This window comes from Sinohyriopsis cumingii, chromosome 9 (genome assembly GCF_028554795.1).
Source record: "Sinohyriopsis cumingii isolate HCF-2022 chromosome 9, ASM2855479v2, whole genome shotgun sequence".
Lineage (NCBI taxonomy): Eukaryota > Metazoa > Mollusca > Bivalvia > Unionida > Unionidae > Sinohyriopsis > Sinohyriopsis cumingii.
Genome location: NC_142969.1, coordinates 88,176,292 through 88,200,273, shown reverse-complemented (window position 1 = coordinate 88,200,273; position 23,982 = coordinate 88,176,292). Strand labels below are relative to the sequence as shown.

Genomic DNA, 23,982 nt, shown 5'->3' with positions numbered 1-23,982 from the left:
GCCACAAATACTGCACTATATCAGCCGCACCGGGCTTAAAATAAGGCACTTTCTGCTGGCATCACCTGTTTTCCATTTTACAAAAGTATTTCTTTTTAAAAATCACTGATAATACTAGAAATTATTTTATGAGTCGTTTTTATAGGTATACGAAACTTACCGTTACACTGCACAGTAGCGATGTTCTCATTGGATGACAACCAATGAAAAGTCACGCGCCTTCTGATTGACTAAGCGTTTGCACACCAGTATACAACCCAAGGAGTGTCGCAAATTGTGTGAACAATACACACTGAGTGTAAATGTCTGTCAGACATTATCGACTTTGTGAGGACTTTCACAATAACGCGTAATTCATCTTGTATCTTCATTCTCAACCGTTTGCCGACGAAACATTTCGAGGACTGTTGTGTAAGTCCTCACAATATAGTCTAATCCTCTAGATGTTGGTGTGCATTCAAACTCAGGTCCTCACAGGTATACCAAAACAGACCCCCCCACACACAGACAAATTAAACCAAATTGATAACTTAGTTCATTAGACAAAATGCAAACCTTATCTATTCTTTTAAAAATGAACATTAAAGCTGCTCTACCTGAAACACACACAGGCATGCAAACGCATATTGCTTCAACATGTTACGACAGTGATTTTCGAATTTCCCACTTCTGTCAATCTGAAAATGTTATCTACATTTTGTGAGACAATAATTTAGTATGATAGTAATATTCTTCTCGTCTATTGTTTATTTGTTTATTCGCTCAGATTGAACCTACCAAGAGTTTCATTTCTTGGTGATTTCGCCACTAGTTAGTCTCATCACCGACCAGTGTCAAAATTTAGGCGAACGTGGGATTGAGTGTGCCTGTATCTCAAACTAGCTGAAAAGAGGTGAAATATCACTGACAGGTATTATTGTTTGAACAACATAAAACAAGTTGATAATTCGATGCAATCCAGCAACATGCGTCAAAACTTTCGTCTGAATTATAAGTCGCCAAAATTTTCAGATGATCTGGATTCATAAAAGTTGACATTACATTGCCCATATCAGACTGAAATAATAACTAATTTGTTTCTTAATATGTTCATGATTACTTCGTACTCTATACGTTTTGTTAAAAGATTACTCATCTTGTAGAGATTGTCTTCCTAAGAGTAAAATGCTAACATTTTTGTGCTTGTTTTTCTTAAGCTTTCTCCCCCACGTTCTTAGATTTCATTGTGGAGACCACGCACGCACACACACACACACACACACATAATTTAGTTTAGGTTATGCTCACGATTCACCATAGATCAACAGTGCTAATGGTATACAGAGGAAATAAATCCAACTGACTATATTTTAATAATGTTGGAAACTTGGTAAAACAGGATGTACATCGACTTGCTATATTTCGTTGCGAAATATTATTTGTTAAAATATATGTTGCAGGTGAAGGTTTGGAAAAGACCTAGCTCATACTTGCATCACCTGAAACAATAATGTCCAGATCATTATGGTCAGATGAGCCACATCGAGATCAGTTATGTCTGATTGCTTATGACGAAACTCACTGCGTTTCAGAATGGTATGTAGTGTTTTGAATCTGTTGAAATTTAAAGCTCGAAATTTTAACCAACCAATCATCATGCATAATCTATTATAGAAATGTGTTACCTTTTTCATTTAAAATTAATCATGTTGTATACGTCACCTAATAATATTGTACGGTCTCGTACTGGTTGATACTGGTAATGAATGAGCACATGAACGCAATGGGTTGTAATGTATTGACACCGTTAAAAGTCAACATTCCCAAAGAAAATTTTTCAAAGAATTGAACATAAATCATGCATCATCAATTTTACGAAAAATAATAAATGAACGTTTGATCCAGAATAGTTCTTCTCTTGTAGCCAGGTTTTTGTATTGTTGATGTTCATGTTGTGTGCTGTTGCTATTGTTGTTGTTTCTTTTTCTTTTTTTTTTTTTTTGCTAGTGTTCTCCATTCGACCGATCTTCGATTATTGTAAGAATTCGTTATATCACCAATTGTATCTGTACTCGCTCTCTGACTCTCTCTGTCTCTCTCTCTCACACACACACACACACATACACATAGTATATAAATTCATATCTTACCATTTCGCGGCTAAAAACACTTGTCATCATTGAAGGGGTGAAAAGTTCAGACCAGAATTTCGAGAAATTTCAGTCCTGAGAAATTTCACTGGCTGTACTTGGGTTGCGCTCACAGCTACAGGTACCTCAAAAGTGAAAGAAGATATATTTAAGTATCTTTTGTTTGACCCAAGTAGAACAATCACAATCGCAGTCTTACCAGATAGGCATTTACCCCACCTCTCTTTCTCTCTCTTATCTTTGGTCGTCCCTTGGACTTCTAGCTATGTTAAGCTAAGAGGCCGTTGAGGCAACCCCCTTTGTTATAAAATTGTATATAGGATGTTATATCTGTAACTTTCCCCCATCGCCTGTTGTGGGTATTGCATAAAAATTCAAAAAGAATTTGGAATAAAATATATTTGCTTTGTTTTTGATAGGGTTGGTCTTTCCTTTTTTGATAATTGCATACATAAAGTTATTTCATTTTGGCTAGTACTCCCCTCCTTAGGCATTACACCTTTTGGCTGGTTTTCTTGACATGTTTGAAAGTAATATTTCTAGTGATCCTTACCATGGATCTATGGTCCATTGTTTGCTATATGTGTGTGATGGTATACTGTTCTGTATTTGCTATAAGCCTTTTGTGTTTTTGTTTGGACTGGCTGCAGGTTTCTAATCGTTATAGCTATATTCTACCCTTCCCCAATCTCGATTTATATTGATGTGTAATTTTCTTAGTTAATAATTTATATATTATATATACAAGCCCGTACTGTATGTTTGCTATAGTAGCCACTTTATTTAAAATATCTTTCCCGCATCTTATCATTGCATCACTAGTATAGTTTATAATTTCATCATAGATTTTCCTATCATTAACATTATTAATATATAAAATATGTCTCCATTTCGTCCACACTGTCGCCCATTGCATCATTGGGTTTGTGATTTCTACCCTAACTTGAGTTTTCTTATGAAACTCCTGTTTTATGATTGTGTATATGATCTCATCTTTCGTTTCCGTCCATATTTTGTCATTATTTATATATCTCAAAATGATATATTTTATATGGTTTAAATATCTTGGAGGTTCTATGAGTTTGGTCAGTCTGTTGTTTTTGAAGATTTATGGTAGAATATTTAATATATATTCGTAAAAATAAAAGTATGACGCTGTCCATGCGTATTTTTCTCCCTTTATTCATATTTCTTATCCTATTTAAGACAATAGTAGTTTTCCTATATGTGAGTAGAGGGATGCCAAACCTCCCACCAGTTTTGATTTTTTTTTTCTCTCTCTCTATCTATCTCTCTCTCTCTCTCTCTCTCTCTCTCTCTCTCTGCGTTGACTTCTCAGACCCCGACTGCTCTTTAATACCTCTTCTTTTGATTACCTTGGGAATACAATGAATGACAATGATACAGGAACATAATCTTGAGTATACACTTGTTATTCCATAGAGAACGAAGGAAAGCGTCTGTTGTTATTATCCAATTATCCAAATTATTCATAAAAGGATGGAGTGTATATTATAAGGTGCATGCAAATTGCTCTCCAGCTATTAAACAGATTAACCCTACATTTTGTGCATTGCGATGACAGGAGATCAAAGGTAATGTTTCCACCCTTGCATACCTATTTTTTGGAACGGGAAAAGAAATACAATTACATATATATGTCCTCGTCAATACTTGGCCACTCGTACATAACCGAATGGCTGCGCACGAGTATAATCGAAATTAAGTAAGTCGTACTGGATTGTTTTGGGCATCATTGACTGACCCCGCCTTCACCCTCCACTCCACTCCCACCTTAACGTCACTAAAGATAAGTGAAAAGAAAATACAAAATTAAAATAACTAGATAAGAATATCCTTGCTGCCTCTGACATCGATTATAATCTCATTTATGTGATCTTAGTGGAGCAAAATAAAACATACGATGTTTGATAAATTTGTTACAATAATATTTAAATTTTAAACCTGAGCAACATATAATAGTCATACGCAGGAGAAACTTTTCAGGCATTTTGTAGTCATTCTTTATTACGACAAAATAGTAATATAAATAGTTTGTAGTACTCCTAGTACTAATAACAATACTAATTGTGCAGGTCTAACATATTCCTAGACATTGCTGAAGCATCAGCAGACTGTGAAGAAGACCTCAAGTGGTTTCTTCATCACATCAAAATAGACGAGGCTGTCATCCAAAAAGACAATTATTTATTGCAGGTACATATATGATACCCCACCACAAATGCGACAGGAAATATTCATGTATTATTATTATTATTGTTATTATTATTCTTATTATTATTATTATTATTATTAGTAGTAGTAGTAGTAGTAGTAGTAGTAGTATTGCTGTTGTTTGTGATGTTGTTGTTGCTGTCGTAGTAATAATTGTAGTAGCAAATTTCTTGCTTTTCATAATTAATCATTGTCTTTTTTGTAGACATAATAGTCGCAGTAGTATGCTTTAGGAGAACGTATTAGCCCACGTTTGTCAGTAACTCAGTCTGATATATTCAGCAAGTTTTGATAAGTTGTTCCTAGAAACTGTCTGCTTTCTTTGTGTCATTTCAGGGCTCTCTTTGTCACCATTGTGAATTTGTGTGTGTGTGTGTTTTTCTCTGTGTGTGTGTGTGTGTGTGTGTGTGTGTGTGTGCTCTTTAAAAAACATCAATAAATATTTCATGCTGTGGGAGCGAAATGTCTTTCACAATGACACATTAGGGCAGTCGACCCGTGCTGGTCTGCTATAATGAATTAGCTGCTCTTGAATTTCGAGTCTGACCCTCTAACAATTGAAATGCGACGGCACTGGTCAAACACACAACAATGACAATTTGTGTGCTTGTGTGTGTGTGTGTGTGCGTGTTCGATTTGTTTCGCGAGGGATTAAAATATGAACGAGAAAGTTTATATTTGCAGTCAAAACAGGAGATGGGGAAGTGAGTCGGATGTACATGCTCTGATACCAGCAGTGCGGGGAATATTTCATATGAAAATAATCGTTATTATTATTATTATTATTATTATTATTATTATTATTATTTCAGAACATACAGTGCTGTTTTTAATGTTTGGTCCTGGTTGGTTGAAGAAATTGGAGACCAAGTATACACAGGCGAAAAAACAGCAAAGACACTTTTGATTGACATGTATCATTCCTCCACGGAAAAGGAGACACAGCACAGATTATCAAGGAATTTCGAAGACCCGAAAGCATAATTCGCTGTCTCGTTGCTACGGTAGCACTCGAAATGGGGATCCAAATCAGCGATATAGATATCGTTATTCACTGCGGATGCTCAAAGAGCATTCTGATCTATTGACAAGAGATTGGTAGATGTGCCAGAGATGGGAGAAAAGGTTATGCTTGTCTCCTTCCTTACAGGACAAGCATGATGAAGTCGAAAACATGATAGAAATTGCCAAAAGTCGGCATGTCTGTTTAAGAAGAAAATTTCTTTAGGCATTGTGGATCCTCGAAATGGGTACACTTCCCGCTGACTTGAAAGAATGTTCCTTGGGAAGTTGCAATATATGCTCTTGCGACAAATGTAATTTTTGTGTAAATTGTTGTAACACTTCTCAATGCGGTAGACACAAGGGAAGAAGAAAATATTGTCTTTGATTAAAATATAACATTATCAACATGTTATAAGTTATGATGTAAAATTATGACAGACGTATGTATGTATTCCTTTATGTATGTCTTTATGTATGTATGTATGTATGTATGTATGTATGTATCTATGTATGTATGTATGTATGTATATATGTATGCATGTATGTATTCATAAATGCCATTTTAAATGTTATTAATAAAGTTCATCATACTAATCATGTTATAAGTAATGTTAAGTATTAACATGTATGTATGCATGTATGTAGGTACTTATGTATGCATGTATGTATGTATGTACGTATGTATGTATGTATTCATAAATACCATTGCAGATGTTTTTTGCTAATGTTCATCATAATAATCATGTTCTTCTTATAAGTAATGTAAAGTATTAACATGTAGATATGTATATATGTCAACTTTCCATTTATGCCATTGTAAATGTTATTTAATATGATTGAAAATAGTCCCACTAGTAATAATAATAAATTAATATTAATAATAATATTATTATTATTACTGTGTATCATATTTTCACATCTGAATACAGTTTGTGGTCTTTTTACAATTTATGTATCATTCACTGTATCTCACATTTCTGACATGACGTCTCTCTCTCTCTCTCTCCTAAATTTATGCCGTAACGGCAGTTCCCACAAAAGCATTAGTCAGTTCGCAGTGATATATACAGCGCTAGACGGTTCCCACGCCTTGCTCTTACCTTGTGGTGATGCTGCTTTACACGCATGCGTAGTTAATTCAAATATGAGGTCAACAGCAGATGAATACACAGGTGTTCTGTTCTGATAGGGACTTATACTAAAAAGTGAGTGTTCTAAACGATTCAACTCAGTGGATCATTAGAAGAGGGATTATACTTACCGTCTGGATACAAAGGTTAGTCAAAATCAATTTATTAATTAATAGCTTGCGGTCCGATCATCTGATTTATACACAGGCGGACGCTTCAGCACAATTAGTGCATTCCGCCGTTGGTCTCCGCCGCCAGTCAAAACAAAAATAAAAGGTGGAGAAGAACTTGTTGGTCTAATCTAAGATATGATTAGGCTCAATAAAGGGGCTGTGTTCCGTGATTGTCAAATGACTTAAATTGGTAGAAATGTGCAAATGCCTAAATTGCCTTAGAAATACTTGTGAACTATTTTGTTGGGCATAGTTGTTCAGTGTGTAAATATGATTTAGCTGACTCAATTAAAAAAATAAAGTTTTATATCTCATATTTAATTTTATATGATGTGAATTCGCGATGTCGTAAAAGTACTGATACGGTAATATAAATTCTGTCAAAACAACAAGTTCATTGTAATCTATATGAAGAAATTGAATTGACTCAGTAGCATGTGGGACGTATGTTTTCAAAGAGGGGAGGAGTGTGATGAAATTAGATACCTGCGGAGTGTGTTGCTACAATGATAGGGGCAATTATGTTTTCCCAGTAGGACTGTTTGAAACAATTAGAGCTATTAATTACTGTCTGCCTGAGGGCAGTGATCCTTGCTTTCGTGTGTCACATATCCGGTTTTAATTAGAATGAAATATGATCTGGGAGAGTGGTGTTAATAAGATTCACATACTTGAGAGAAGAGAGGTTTTGTAGCTCTCAGTGTGAAAGGATTAATTAGATTTCCCCTCTCTCTGTTCTAACGGATTGTTACATTGTAATTCTACAGGAAAGTATTGGTTTTCTTGTGTAATGCAGCACAAGGCTAAAGTAGTGTACATAGTGCATATTGTGAATAAACATGTAAATAGCAGAATTTTTTTAATGGATTTATTTCTGAACCCATCACGTTACAGTATAAACATATTCTATCAACACAGCTGGGTTTAAGCAACATTTAGTTTTCTTTCATTCTTATCTTCACACGAGGCCAGAATATCCGTCCCAACTAGCCAAGGGTCATTGATCCACTTCTTTCATCGCTGATGTGGAACTATGTGCATCTGCGACACTTTGCTCACTAAGACGATTCTGGAACCGGAATATCTACTCCATATAATGTAACCAACATGTATTGGTCCACTTATTTTATCGCTGATGCAGAACTATGCGTTTGAACTAACCTTTGCTCGCTAAGATGACTCTGGAGCGAGAACATCTAGTCCCATCTTCTCTAGCCATGGTCCGTTGATCGAATTCATTCGTCGTTGATGTGTAACTAATTATTTCAACAACTATACGCCAGCTAGAATGACCAAGTCTGCATAGAATTACAATATGCATTCACGAGGGTTACAGCCATTGTTTATTGAGCAAAAATTACTTACATGCTTAGCATTCATTGTTCTTGCTTTCTTACACATATTAATCTTTCGAAACAAAATTCATGACTACTTTAGCGGGATCCACTGCTCCTTGCAGCATATTACCATGATATTGCAGAACAACCGATTAATGCAAATTATCAAAGCAAAAATACAATAATTTGTGAACGTAAAGGTACTCATGAAGTCTGCTAGTGTGTGTGTTTTGTGTGGCTACAGGGGTGAATATTGGAGAGCAGGAAGAACTTTGTGATTGCTGTTTGAAATTAACACTTACTTGCTTATAATTAAAGACTAACTGCAAAAAACAAAGATCCTGGTCAGCTGTAGCATAGTGCACCTTCAGATCAGAGGTTATGTTGTTTGTTCTGCTGATAACTCCTAACGAACTGCGCATACCCATTTCTGCCATTATATAATTTGATGGTTATAGTAAGTACCAACATATTGCTTCCATGTATCGTATGTTGGTATATTTGATGTCGCCATAATTCCTGTTTTAAAGACTGCATCAAATGCACCCAAAACACGTTGCTCTAGAAACCACTTGTTCAAACTAATTAAAAAACATAATTGTGCCAATTAGTGGGTGGAGCATTTTCAGTACATGAAGGAGGTGTGTTGGTATTATTTAGTGTACCTCCCACCATCTCTCCAGAGACAGGGATATATAAGAATATCCTATGCTAATACAAACATACATTCAGGAAGAAAAGCGAATAATAATATTTTTAATAATGACTTACCATCCTTCTGTTCATCCATCCATCCTTATGTCACAATCTTCTGGATGCACCTAGTCTCACACATTTAGATGGATTACCATGAAACTATGGTTATATTATAATCATCATATGTCGATTCCTGTATTAAAAAAAATCAATTTGCTTATATTATGTTTACACCAAATATTTCTCTTTTGACTTGCAGCGAAATGCAGCATATGAAAATTTTAGTAATGAAACTTACAGTATTCACTGGATTGCCCCAAAAAATTACAAATGTTATCCTGGCATGATGGGGTTTTTACATTTGTACAAATGATGGTAATACGCCATCAAATATGGCCACGTCCACCATCAATAACAACAAATTACGAAGCTTATCTAAAAAGATCACTAACTGAATTAGATCAACTTTAACAGAACAAATCCTGGCATAAAGCTAGGCATTTCAGTATTGGGCAAATCATGTGCTTTTGATAAAGACTGGAATAAAACCTTTAAGCAACTGTTTTCACAATGTATGCTATCTACTGGAATAAATTTGTGCAGAAAGCACCATAGTGATCCAGAGTTCTTGACGAACTGTTCTTGTATTTGATGGTTGGACAAATATCAATGAGGTGAGACATTTGTTTAAATAATGTTCTCTAACTTCTTCATTTTATTGCTAAATTAATAGTGAGTACTTGTGTACAAACTTCCCATATAAGCAGGTATAATTTCAATATTTTACAAGTTATACTTTCATTATGTTACAATACACTTAATATAACCTGTGTAAATAGATTATTAGCTAAACATTTATGAGAAATATCATTGATTGAAATAATGCTTAATACTGAGAAGTCATAGAGCATACAGCTGCATTATAAAATTTTCTGTTAGAATTGAACCGATTTGTAGCCCATGTCTTCTTTGGAAGTTCGTCCCTGCATTCGATCACGGTTTCTTGAGTTATGCCTTACTGGCTTGGACATCATAGTTAATCCGGTCATTCAGGTAGCAGGTCCTAAATGAATATGGTGCAGATCTGACATCAGATATAGCCCATATGGTAGCCTTCTTTTAAATCTTGTCATAACTCTACTTAATAGGAAAGTCGTATTGATATTAGGCTTCACCAGAAGCCTTCTTATGATGTCCAGTTAGTCTTAAATGAAAATAGTGAGGATCTGACGTCCAATATGACTGCCACAGTAACATTCTTGAAAATCTTATTATTGATACGCCTCTTGAATGGAAAGTCATATCTTGAAAATATAGTTATCTCTACTCCTCTCCAAATGGATGACAATATCAACATGAGGTCTTACCAATAGATTTTATATGACACCTAGTTGGTCCTAGAAGAAAATGGTGCCGGTTATATATCCATTATGGCTGCCATGACAACTGCCTTCATAATTGTGTTGTCACTGCTTCCTCTAAATGGGTGATCATCATGACATGCGGTGTTCTCCAATAGTCTTTAAATACTATCAATTTTGTCATAAATAAAAATGGTGCCAAACGACACCAATATGTTTATCGACAACTTTGGTGGCCAAAGCGGTTAGAGCGTCAACCTCAAATGAGGGAGGTCCGGGGTTCAAACCCCTGCAGATTCAAACTTATAAAAATGGTGCTAGCAGCTGCCTCTCTTGGTACATTAAGAAGTCAGTGTTAGAACTGGTCAGCCTGGTGTCAGCATAATGTGACTGGTTGGAATATGATACTATATGTTTGCGACATGATGCCCTAGTAATAGACATCAGTATAAGTGTCATACTGCAGAAATTAGCGATATGATTGAAAAATTGTTAAAGCTACGTTAAAAATCCAAATCATTCAAACACACTCAATATGTGCATGACAACCATAAATATCCTTATTATTGAGGAGTATAATAGATAGTTTTAACACTTAGCAGTTGAAAAGACGAAATGGTCCGAAATTCTATTTTACCAATATATCATCATTCCCTTTGAGGGACTCTTGCTATTATTAGCAAGATTTATGGATATTAAGGAGTTGATTTTGTATATAATTGTCAATGTACCGCTCTTGCAGTTTTAGTTTTGTTGGGATTTTCATGAAACTTGGTAATTAGGCTAAGATCATTAAGATATCAGTTGAATATGATTCAGACTAATATCTACATATATTAATGATGTGATCTTGCATATGATTTTTTAGAGATATCCACAACTCTAGTAGCTATATTTCTAATTAGGTTTTGATCAGACTTCTTCATTAGTCTTAAATAATCAAGATGTTGGATGAGTATGGTCAAAGAGTAAAATCAGTGCATATTTATATGCAAATATTGTATCCAGTTGGCTGATCTTATAACTCTGGAGAAAAACATTCGATCAGATTTAGCTCTGACTTGGTAAATAACTCTATACTGTATCATCATATTCTTATATAAGATCTGTTATAAGTGAGATTTGCATGTTGTGAAAGGGCAACATTCTGGCGATTCATGAAGAACACATTAGTTGAGACCAGAGAACAACTCATTAGACTTGTGGGGACAGGCGCGTATCAAGTCGCCACACTGTAATGATCTGCAATGTCTTTTCGAGAGGAGAATTTCATTCTTAGTTAGGCATTTGTTTATACAGCAGACAGATAGACTATTATTGACACGGTAAACTTGGATTTCATGTTAAAACTGTCACAAATTGAGAATTTCCAGTGACCAGTAGTCAAAACGTAGAAGGTCAAATTGACCCCAGATTTGGCGCCTCTGTAAAAAGGCGGCAAACATATTTATTCCTGATTAGTTACACTACATAAAGGGCGTGTTTCCCACACTAAATGTCCTAGTTTTAATATCGCCACATCGAAAATTTGAATCAGTCTAAGCTTTGCTGCAAGAGGAAACAAGTTAATAAGACACCCGGAGAATTTGGAAGAAATTCTCTCGTAAAACTGTTGTCAAGAAAAACCGACGAACAAATTTGGCGGTAGAAGCGAGGAACGCTGAAAGCTCAAAGACATTTGTGACAATTCCATGTAATTTGTTGATGCCATATATAATGCTTTGCTGAATTTATTTACTTATATTTGCATGAATTTAATTTCAACATTCGTATATCAATTTGCTTTTTGAAGTATAGCTGTGTTGAGTTTATGCAAAGGAAGTCGTACAATAATATTCTGAAGATAAGTTTGACCAATTGTTTGCATAGTAATTAGGTCCTAAGAATTTCATGCATTACATTAGTTAATATGAGTTACTAGAACCCGTGTGAATTCACCGAATTTAGAAGATTTTTTGTATGATTAAGGATGAATGTGTATTTGCCGTACAAGACGTGGAAGCCATCTAATGTATTCCATTCATTCACTTGTGTACATTGAGACTGCCTTGGAACCGTTATGCCTCGTGTGGTGTTAAGGTGTGATGTTAATGTCTGATGAATTAGCCATTAAACTAACTAGGGCCATTATAGGACATGTGGAGCCGACTGATAGCCTTAGCATCTGTTTAGCACCGATAGTAAGATCTGAGAACGATGGGGAATAATGCAAAAGCCCCTGTTATCATAAACAACAGAAAATTTAGGTTGTCTCTATTTATATTTTTTAAAAGGGAGAGAATAACTCATGCGACGTATGGTACGACGTCATAATTCTTAGACGAATTCTGAGATGTATTCTGAGTCTTATCCTGTAACGTATCTGTGAATCTATGTGCTACGTACAGAGTGAGGACCGAAAGAGGCAAGACCGACAAAAGTCGAAGGAACACCTACAGTGGAAGTAGAGTGAACCGGAGAAACAGGTTATGCAATCGTACAAGGCATTGACTTCGATTGTTCACTCGATCCTATGATGAACTAAGACTATCAGTAGAACATATCGGTTACTTTATTTAAATATATTTGTCTTTTGTTTTTTTGTAATTCGGTGAAAGTTTTATATCTAACAGCCGAGTTTATTCCTGATGTAATGAATTCGCACAGTTGTTTTATGTAATTTATTAAACTATTTGTTTATATGTACGGTGGCTCGTGTTGGTTTGTTCTATATATCTGCTCAGATCTCTATATATTCCACCTATAAGTTTCACCACATATTTATATTTACTCGAACTGGGCAAGAATATCGAGGGCGGTCAACTTCTAGATAACGAAAACCAAATTAAGCGGACACCTTGAAAGAAGGTACAGTCCGCCAACCCACACCTCTTGCAACAAGAGGGGACTTTGTGTAAGGTTTCTACCAAGTAGACCGTGGGTAGCGTAACACTAACGCTTACACATGTATTCTTACAATGCTCTTGCATCAGCTTGGCTGTGCTTGTTACCTCTCTTGATGTTGTCTAATCTAATTCAGATAAAACTTGGTCAAGAGCATGGGCGCCAAAAACAAATACAATTATTAAGGTCAAACAACTCATTATCTGTTATTATGCATACTAATTAAAATGCATATTTTCAAAATGATTGGCATCATGGTCATGGCCGAACAATTTGCAGGCCTCAGTTTTCACACGCCTGGTTTAAATCATCGAGCTGTTGGATAAGGAAAAATATGAAAATGAGACTCTGCACATAAAGTATGGACATAGGTTTGGAAAGAATGTATTTTCTTCAGAATGTTGTTAAATAAGTAAAATTGACATGATACGCCAGTGAAGTTTAGGTATAGTTTACCTTGGGTAATATTCTTAAAACAAAACATATGAAAATATTGTGACATGGTCAGAGGTTAGATTACCTATTGCCAGGTGAGTGATATCAGGTCCACTTGTGCCTTGTGTTTATATAACAGTTAAAGTAGAAAATACTTTGTAAAAGTGTATACATTATATACCAGGGCATACCACCTTTCTGGCTAGTGACTAAAACAGATAAAATGCATGAGTTCGCCTGCAATAGTAACTTATCACTAATTAAGCACGTTCATTAATACGCATATTTTCAAAAGGACTGTCTACATGGCTGCGGGCTGTACATTGTTTAAGAATGACTTCTGTATACATTTTGACTAAGAGGGAACATGTATCATTCAACCTCGATTTGTTTTTCCCTTCAACTTTAGATACTAATGTGTTTATATTAGGTAATAATATGTAACTGAAAAAGGCAATTTAATTAATGGTATGGTTCTTCGTCTGTATGTTGTCCTGTGTTGCATTATCTGTCTATTACAGTGCTAAATGTAATTATTTAAGATGATGATATATCTATATATGTCTTAGACGAGAATACACATTTTTATACGATTATCTAAATTCTCGTGGTAAATTTAATAATCATATGTCTACAATAGAGGGATACGTCTTTTTACTGTTAATTTTAGTAGCAGTGATTCCTGATAATTAACGTGTTATCTCTAGCCACTCTGTCGATGCGGGTTAGGCTAAAATTCAGGCTGACATGCATTTGAAACAAGAAACCATTTTATTGGCAGCATTGTGTGCTTGTCGGTGCCCCATATAGCCAAATATTTAGTTTGGTGACCATTTGTTGTGAAATTTGTAGCTCTTACTAGGGGTAAAATGCTTAAAATAGAGTTATGTAGTTACAATTTAATTGGGAATTAATGAGCTTATACGGATATATTTTTCAAATAACTTACCACTTAATATAGCATTTTTAGAAGTTCTAATACACGTTAAATGTTGAAATAGAGTGTGTGGAGAGTGGATATATGGCTATTATATGGTTCTGTAAAGTAGGTTTTGTTCATTTTCGTATGTATAACAGGGTTAGTTAAAGGTCAACTCAATCAGACCATAAATTAGCTCAGCATCAAATCTAGAAAGGTTTGCAGGGAATGCTTTATTAATAAGCAAGCGTCAACCCTAGTACAGGGCGTCAGCGTGTAGAACTAAAAGGTACACAAGTCCAATTCAATGTGAACAAGAAAACCCTGTGTTGCAAGATATCAACATTTGCATTAAATTCAAATACTTCAGGTCTGTAAGGCAGATTTCACTAGATTGGGAATGCTTATTATAATATATCTTAATCTGGTGACCCATCTAGCAATCATTTTGGTTCTATAACCATCTTCTGAACAAACAGTAATAAATAAAGATGTATTCATATCTTCCGATAGAAAGAGTCAAAGAAATAAATAAGTTCTGTTAAATGAGTCTATTATTTTGTTTATATGCTTGCCATGCCGTTTAGCATAGTATAATGTACATCCTTCTGTCTCTGTATCTGGACATCTCTTACAATCATTGTTTCTGTAGAATAACTCGGTCTTCACCATCTGAAGCTTAGTAATAGCTTGCATTTGGGTTATTAGGAAAGTATATTGATTCTGGGGTCAAAATTATGCAAAAGGTCCAATATCAAGTTCATTGTGGCAGACAGAAGAAAACTGGTTTTAGCACATATAAAGTACTTATACATCACATACATGGACCACATTGTGTGGATGGCAAGCGATTGGGGTAAGGAAGTAGCCTGTCAATTTTAGGGTAAAAAGAAAGAGAAGGGTCAAAATCAATGATCGAACAACGATTGATAGTTTTTGAATAATATCTTTAATTGTACATAGCAAACCCATATTATTTTAGCGTCAAAAAGATCAAAGGAGAAGGTCACCATGACGGAAAGAATGTGTGTGATTAGGAGTTTTAACGCAGCTTTAAAACATATTCAGTCGTATCGCTATAATGTCTGCGGTGTAACAGTTTATAATGATGTCTAGCACTGGGGTATCGTGACGCAGACATATAGCATCGTGTCACACCCAGTCACATTATCCTAACACCAAATTGACTAGCCCTAACGCTAACCTCTTAATGCTAAGTGACAAGCAAGGAAGCTGCTAGTACCATTTTTATGTCTTTGATATGACTCGGCTGGGGCTCGAACCTGCGACCTCCCGCATCCGAGGCGGACACACCAACCACTTAGGCTACCGGTACAGTCCAACCATGACTGAAACAAGGGTTACTACCTTAAAAGTTTATTTTTGACCATATACTTTGATCAAAGTTTATGGTCATGCAATTTTGCAGATGTATGGTGTAATGAATTTCTGGGATTGAAATTTTGCTCATGTATGGTGTAACGCATTTCTTGGCATGCAATATTACAGATGTATGGAGTAATGCAGTTCTGGGCATGCAATTTTGCAAATGTATGGTATAATGCAGTTGTGGGCATGCAATGTTGCAGATGAATGGTGTAATGCAGTTATATTCTTGCAGTTGTGTAGATGGATGGTGTAATGCAATTCTGAGCATAACTTTTGCAAATGTAAGGTGTAATACAATTCTGGGCATGCAACTTTGCAGATGTAAGGTGTAATACAATCCTGGGCATGCAATATTTGGCAGATGGATTTGTATTGCAGTTATGTTCATGCAATTTTTGCAGCTGGGTGGGCATTATCAAATTGTGTTAAGTAGAATGAATTCATATTTCTTCGTTACTAAACACATGTTTTAAAACTTGACAATTGGATAAAAGTAACCTATATGCAAACTGATTAGTTGGATAAATGTACAGTGTGTCAAATCACGTTATGTTGACATTAACCAGCACCGAATTTATTGATTAGCAAAAGGAACAAATGAATATCAGGCAAAAAGTGAAATCCACTGATGTGACATTTGGATGTGTGCAACATTTGTATGGGTAAATATGGTTGAAATGATGGCTGATATTTCTGACCAAAAGACATTATGATCTGCAAAAAGAGACATTTTGAAGAATATTAAAAATAGTATAATGTTTTAAACAAATTAATAGGGAGATTTCAAAAATATTTTTAAAAACCAAAGTCTACAAAAATTCAGTTTCATTAAAAAAGGAGCTATTTATAGTACTACAATTGATGTCAGCATCTGCACTCATAAAGGCATATAAATATGTACAAACTCACTGCATTTCAACCATTCTTTCTTCCAATATTATATTCAGTAGTTTGGAGTGGGTTTCGTATCACATTATTGGTGAAGTCTTTGCATTCCGATGAGGATTCTTTTGCACCCAATGAATATATTGTTATGCCAAGAATTATGAATCTTGGTCAGGTGTTGCGCCTTGATCAGTGCTATACTCTTATCATAAAATTATTAAACTGTGACCCACATATCATGCTTCACTGACTTTCGTTATATTGTTTTAAATTTATTTCCAAATGTTCTGTGCATGGTAGAATCATCGAACTGGATTACTTCATTTATCTCAGTTCAACACCGTTACAACAAAAGATGGTCACTATGACTCACATTTAACATTTTACTGGCATAGTTTTTTATTTAGCTCATGACCGCATAGGTTTTTATTAGCACACTGTGTTCTAGTCAATTAAATCAACCTTTAATACCTGTGTTGATATTGATGGATGATTTGTGGTCAAGATGTCATCAGTTCATAAAATCAAAGATATTTTGCAAATTTTTTTATATCACATAGGTGTATATTTTAGAAACTGAAGATAACTCTCGTGTCCCTGATTGTCTAACCCACCCACTTTCACAAGATCTTCTGTTATCATGATTGGGTTTCATTTAGATTAGGAAGGTATGCAGTTTGATACTGATGAGACTTGGTCTGCGTTTGATTGACAGTTCTCTCTATTATTATTTGGCGAAGTGGTAGCCACTGACTGTCTGACCCACCCACATTTGTTTCTCAACAGTAACTCTTTTCCTTATCATCTTTGGATCACAATCCAACTTGGTATACAGCTTGATACCAACCAGACTTGTAAAGAAATATATTGTCACTATGTTAACTCGTCATTCATTATTTTATAGAAGTTATTGCCACCTATTTTTGTTTTGACCCAATAGTAGCTTTATGTCAGTTGTGATATTGAGCATTGTATGAATAAGGTTTAAACGACCAGCTTACAGTGCATGTTATTCATAATTTAGCTTTACATAATCTAATTTGAAACAAGCAATCCTTGATAGAACTCTTTCCGTGATGGCCTTTGAAAAAGTGTATGTGTTTTGAGAGTGGGGGCGGGCATCAGTTACTCGAATTTTATTGTTTCCGAAGTTGGATAAGTGGATGAGTACCTGCTAAATGTTGCCCTATGGTAATGTTGGAGATTATCCAAGCACCATTAGCCGAGTAATTTACCCACCTAAATCTGTCAGAGCAACCAGTTACCCTGTACCCCTGTTGGGGGACGACCAAATCCCTCATGTTACTTTAAAATCTGTATCTGCTACTTCCAGTTTTATAGAATGCCTTGTATATGTTGATGTATACCCTACCATATACAGTTCACACCATATAAGAACTTTGATAAAGGTATGTGCTAAATTTTTATGAAAGAATGTGATCAAATGACATGGGCATTGGTTCCTAATTGGTGAACCTGGACCAGAGTGCAATCCCTTCCTATCTACTGACATTGTAATAAATTTTCGTCAAGTGCATCAACTTCCAAACTGCAAGGCAAATGCTTCTTATGTGAACTAAGATGAAGAATCTTTAGGGTGATGTACCGCCAGAGAAAATCATAGATAGGGGGCATGAAGTTTATATAAGAAATTTTGTTCCTGTAATGTAATGATTTGTTTAACCTTTACAAAGCTGTAACACTACATTTTATCTTTTATCTTGTTGACATGTTTTTGGAGAGGTTTTTTTGTTGCAATTCTTTGTTATTTCTTTATTATTTACTTTTAAATTGGCACAATGTATCCAATATTGTGCTGACGGGCCCTAAACCATATACATACATACATCCATAAATACATGCATGACTACATTACTTTCTGAACAATATGCCATTTTTGTATATCCCCCAATTATCCAATATATATTATTCCCTTTATATCTGAATGCTCCCGTAGCCTAGTGGTTAGTGCGTCCGCCTCGGATGAGGGAGGTTGTGGGTTCGAACCCCGGCCGAGTCATTCCAAAGACTTATAAAAATGGTACTAATAGCTGCCTCGGTAGGCGCTCAGCATTACGGTTAGTGTTAGGACTGGTCGAACTGGTGTCAAGATAATGTATCTGGGTGTGACATGATGCTACATGCCTGTGTAATCATGTGTAATCATGCCTCAGTGCTAGAGATCGCCATAAACTGCCACACTGCAGACATCGTAGCTATGTGACTGAAATTTTTTTAAAGCTACGTTAAAATCCAAATCACACACACACACACACACACCTCCTAAAGATGTTGATGGAAGCCATGGAATATCACCTTGTAGTTAGACAACCTTAAATGAAATACATTGTGCATACAAAAATGTGATGTGATGTAATGTGATTTTTATTTTTAACGTAGCTTTAAAAAATTTTCAGTCATATCGCTACGATGTCTGCATTGTGGCAGTTTATAGTGATGTCTAGCACTGGGGCATCATGCCGCAGACATGTAGCATGATGTCCCACCCAGTCACATTATCCTGACACCAGGCCGACCAGTCCTAACACTAACCTCTTAATGCTGAACGCCAAGCGAGGCAGCTGTTAGTACCATTTTTTAAGTCTCTGATATGACTCGGCCGGGGATCGAACCCACGACCTCCCGCATCCGAGGCGGACGCTCTAACCACTAGGCCACCGGAGCGGTCATACAAAAATGAGATATGTGACTATACTCACAGTATAGAAATAAATTTGTAATAATAAATGGCCCAGTAGTGAGGGGGTGTTGTACTTACTGAATTACTGTGTCCCCAAATAATTCAGTATAGACTGTAAATTGTTAATTTGTCATTTGTCCTCTATTTAGTTAGTGTCTAATACACCAACGTGGTTCACACAACCTTGAAACATCATTGAATCTGAGGAGTTACATTGAAAACTCATTGAAATTTGAAGCTCCATGAATTTGTGTGAGGGAATACAAAACGTTAATATCGTCTGAAATATATCAGAGTTTTCTTTATATGTTTTCCTAAAGTAATGAAATGGGATAAAATTGTGAGGATCAAATTAAACAACAGTTGCTAGATGGAATAAAGTCCCTTTGCAGTAGTTCCTTCCTAATTACATTAATAAAAAGGATAACTAATTTTTAAGAATGTGGCCCAATTAGGAATGAGCTGTATGCAGTTCAGATTGGGCGCATGATCCATTTTCTGTAAGATAAAATACTCCTAATAACTTTTGGATGTCCTGACATTTTTTAAAGTCCTCGCAAAGTCCTTAGAAAAAAGATCACCTGGCTTCTTTCACAGTTCAATTTTCATGATTGCTTACTTGAAAATTTCAAGAAGATAAGAAGCAAACATTTTCCAAGGTATTTTCCTGGTGGACCGGTGTAAATTTAAATGTCATTTCAGCTAGATAACTCTTCTTTGTGGAATGAATGCTTGGTAAGATGTATAAAAACAAAAGGAAAAAGAAAATTAAACAACACTTATTTGAATTTCTTATTTCTTGTGATTAATTTTTTTTTAAGGTGGCAAGACGATATACTTTACAAAAGGTTTTCGGGCACGTCATACACTTTTCAAAAGGAAATTTGTAGATGGACATCTACTTTTAGATTTGAAAATTGAAGCTTGCTTGAACAAGATTTAAATAAGATTTGTTGTTATCGAATTCTGAATAACTGTACTGTGTATTTTGCTTGCAGCAAAGAAAAGCTTTCTCTATACTCTACGGCAGAAACACCAATAGATATCAACATTATTTTAGACATTTATTTAAAACTCTTTGCTCTTTCCTGCATTAATAACCTGTTTTCATGTATTGATGTGTAGATAGAACTGATGAACCAGTGAAGACATTTAAATGAAACTTTAGCCTATTATATAAAATTTGTATTGACATTGTCTTGTGTATTAAGTCATACCACTCTTCCTTTTAGGTCAAGGTCACAATAAAGAATAATGTAAGCCAGTTGCTAGTTTTCCGGCTGTCACTTGTAACCCCTATATATATTCTGATGAAACTAGGTTCACACCCTACAATACCAGAGTCAAATCCCTCGCTCAAGGTTCAAAGTTGGGAAAAAAAACTCAAAAGGTGTGCATGTCATTTGTCACTTGTGGTATTCGTGTTGTAATTTTATGTTATGTTGTACGTTGTAAATTTTGATAACTGTAATATCAATCACTCAGATGCTTTGGTCTTAGTGTATCTGTATGACCTTTTAATCATGGAAAACTTGAAATAAATGATTTTTTTACTGATAAATCTACCCTTAAACTACATAGAGTTTTTAAAGTTATAATCATGTGATACCATCATAACAATACGTCTTGGAACACGAAAAAATGATGCCTCATAAGACTTGAAAAGGAATAAAAATATAACGCGGTGCAGAAACGCCTTGCTGTGATGCTATATGCCATGTAAATTGTCCGTTAATGTTAGTTTGCATACTATCCGTGGTTGATGTCAACCATGATAGCAATGATTTACCACCTGAATCCATAAAATAGTAGTCGCTGTTCTTCAGCGATCGTTGGAGTCATTACCGGCATCCACAACGAAAGTTTTGTCAGTATCACTTTACCAGCATCACCAATAGGTCTCCAGATAGCGTCTTTGTCGGTAGCCTTTCTCACAAGAATATCTGTGTGTTTAGCTCCAAAGATAACTTTTCTAACACCTCTACACAATCCAAAGATATTTGACAGTGGAATTATATATGACAAACCTCTACAACCTCGTCTCAACATTGATCTACTCGTTGTAAATTCTAGGTTGAATTCTGGATTAGCTCCATGACCCACCGGTCACACTCAGCGTCAGCGTTATCGGCATTGTTTCTTGTTCGTCTTATAGTATACTGTATGTCGCTAGGATGGTCGGAAGTGTCCTTCGCAAACCTAATTGTGCGGCCGACTGATCTTGTAGAATCATCAGAGTATCTTGCTAAACCTATTATTGTTGTGGTTAATTTGACATCTTTCTGACTTGTTTCAATATGTTTTCCATCAATTGAGCATGTAGTGCTCTTTAACAACGCCATGATGCCGTTATTAACAAAACCAATTCTAGCATCATCTGCATGTACAGTATAATCTGAATTTATATTTGAACCTTCTACATCAACAAAAGCCGCAGCGGATAGAAAGTATCTACTTGTATTATGGACTTGTAAATCAATCTTTCCACGTTGATCTGGTAGTCATAACAATACAATTTATAATCACGTATCGATTCATCCTTTGGAACTGGTGCGCCCATGTCCAATGCTGTGTGGGATATGTTTGAACATTTTATTATAACTGCGTTGATATCAGTCATGGTCATCTAACATAAGGATTACTTCGGGAAACTCCGCTCTAGCGGTATTGTACGACCTTCGCCGGTAAATTGGGTTGGTGCTTTTGGTTTTGGTTTTGGAGTAACAAGATCCCTTACATCGCCGACCTCATTATATACTTTGTCAACATTATCAAGTACTTGTTGTATTTCTTTTTGTAGTTGTGGTTAAGCAGCAACTATATCAGCTGAAATTTATTTAAATTGTTTTTGTTTTTTTTTAGTTTTTTCTGCGACTTTTTCGGTTTGTTGGGCAGTTTGTAATATTGGCGGAAGAAGACCTTTAGTAGCCGTTGAAACTCTTTCAGTAACTTTTGTAACGGGTCTAAACAATTGTTCTGCGCTTTCCGCAAATTCAACTTGAGATTCTTGTCGCGATTGTAGCTTTTCTTTGACAGAAACACGGACTGGAATATATTTTTAATTGCTTCTAGTCGCTCTCGACATAATGTAGCTGCGTGAGACTCCAACGCTGGAGCCATTATTGATATAACAATGATGTAATTATAGTAGCAGAGGGGGTGCGACGTCACTGATGCGTCATGGCAGTAAACGCCTTGCAATCTCGCTAAAAAACGACGATGACAAACAAACAAAAAAACTAACAAAAGAGCTAACCCGGTAGAGATTGACTCTCGGAAAGTTAGAAGCTTCGGTTTCGCGTTATCGGCGTAACTTTTTCGTTTTCGTAGGAGGCCTTAGTTTTCATAAATGAAACTTCTAACATGTGGTCTGTTCGCCTTCTCTGCTGCTCTCCACCGGGGTTCGAACATTACATTTGTTTTGAAGACGTTGTCACTATATATCCAAAATTTCTTATATGCCCTTAAATGTATTGTCAAATGAAAATTCCCATGCCCCGAAAGCAAACTCCATTTTCGTTAACGTTTTGACACCTTTTCTATACACAGCAAAGCTGTCATCTGGTTATATTTGCTCCGAAGTATCATACTACCCGATGAAATGTTCAGACCTAGTGTTTCAATGAATAGATTATATGAGAAGATGAGTTTATTTTATTTGATTCAGTAGTCGTTAAAGAGAAATAAAATTAAAAAAATTATTGCGCATAAATCTTGAATAGGCGTCCAAAGTAGTATAGTTACAATTTGGTATAGTCTATATATTTTCTAAGGAATTATGGAAAGCGTTAAAATATATAAAATCACAAAACTTACATGACATCTTCAAATAAGACCTGGTATAGTAAGTTAAGGCTAAATATGCGTATGCAGAAGAATATTCTAAAGGAACCTAAGCCATTTACTTTAATAGGTCATCATTCCATAATCTTATTGTTATCTAGAATTGTAGAATTGGCTAAATGTTAAATTGCGCTTGTCAATATAAAAGTTAAAACAAAGCTGTTAAAAAAATCAGGTTGTCCATACTTTAAATTTAGCCTATTCTTTAGTTCTTTCTGCTGGGCCCCAAGTGCTCGAGTGGTCTAAAGCGTTTACCGTTACAAATCACTGCTATCTCACCTCTGTCAGCGTGAGTTCGAGTCTCGGATTCGCCCAATGAGGTTATGTGAGAAAGATTTCAAGTAACATTTCGTGGGTCGGTGGCCGCCATCTTGTGCTAAAAAAATGGCGCTAAACCCTAAAACAACAACAGTAGCAAAGTTGTGTCTGATCCTTAGGACCAATTCAACATCTGCTGTTTAAAACTGAAATATATATATATACATATATATATATATATATATATATATATATATATATATATATATATATATATATATATATATATATATATATATATATATATATATATATATATATATGATGTTTAAAACTGAACTCTCTCTCTCTTATATATATATATATATATATATATATATATATATATATATATATATATATATATATATATATATATATATGGCTGTGGGTGTGTATGTAAATATTGACTTTGAACATTTACGAGTGCTTATTTATGTGTTGTAAATATTGACTTAAACGATTTAGTCGGTTACACTTATTACTGATCTGTTCATCCAAATTTATATCATGTCACTGGATGATTATTGTTATTAACTGATCCATAATTGCAATATAAAAAGC

The 23,982-nt window shown here is 35.2% G+C and overlaps 1 long non-coding RNA gene across 1 annotated transcript; it reads left to right on the top strand.

Annotated features, from left to right (window-relative positions):
• The first annotated feature begins 602 nt into the window (after positions 1–602).
• LOC149792185 (uncharacterized) lies at positions 603–5,778 on the top strand. The gene is made up of 4 exons (XR_016423277.1): positions 603–910; positions 1,440–1,575; positions 1,987–2,016; positions 5,177–5,778. It is a non-coding gene; the product is annotated as an uncharacterized LOC149792185 (long non-coding RNA).
• Positions 5,779–23,982: the final 18,204 nt, after the last annotated feature.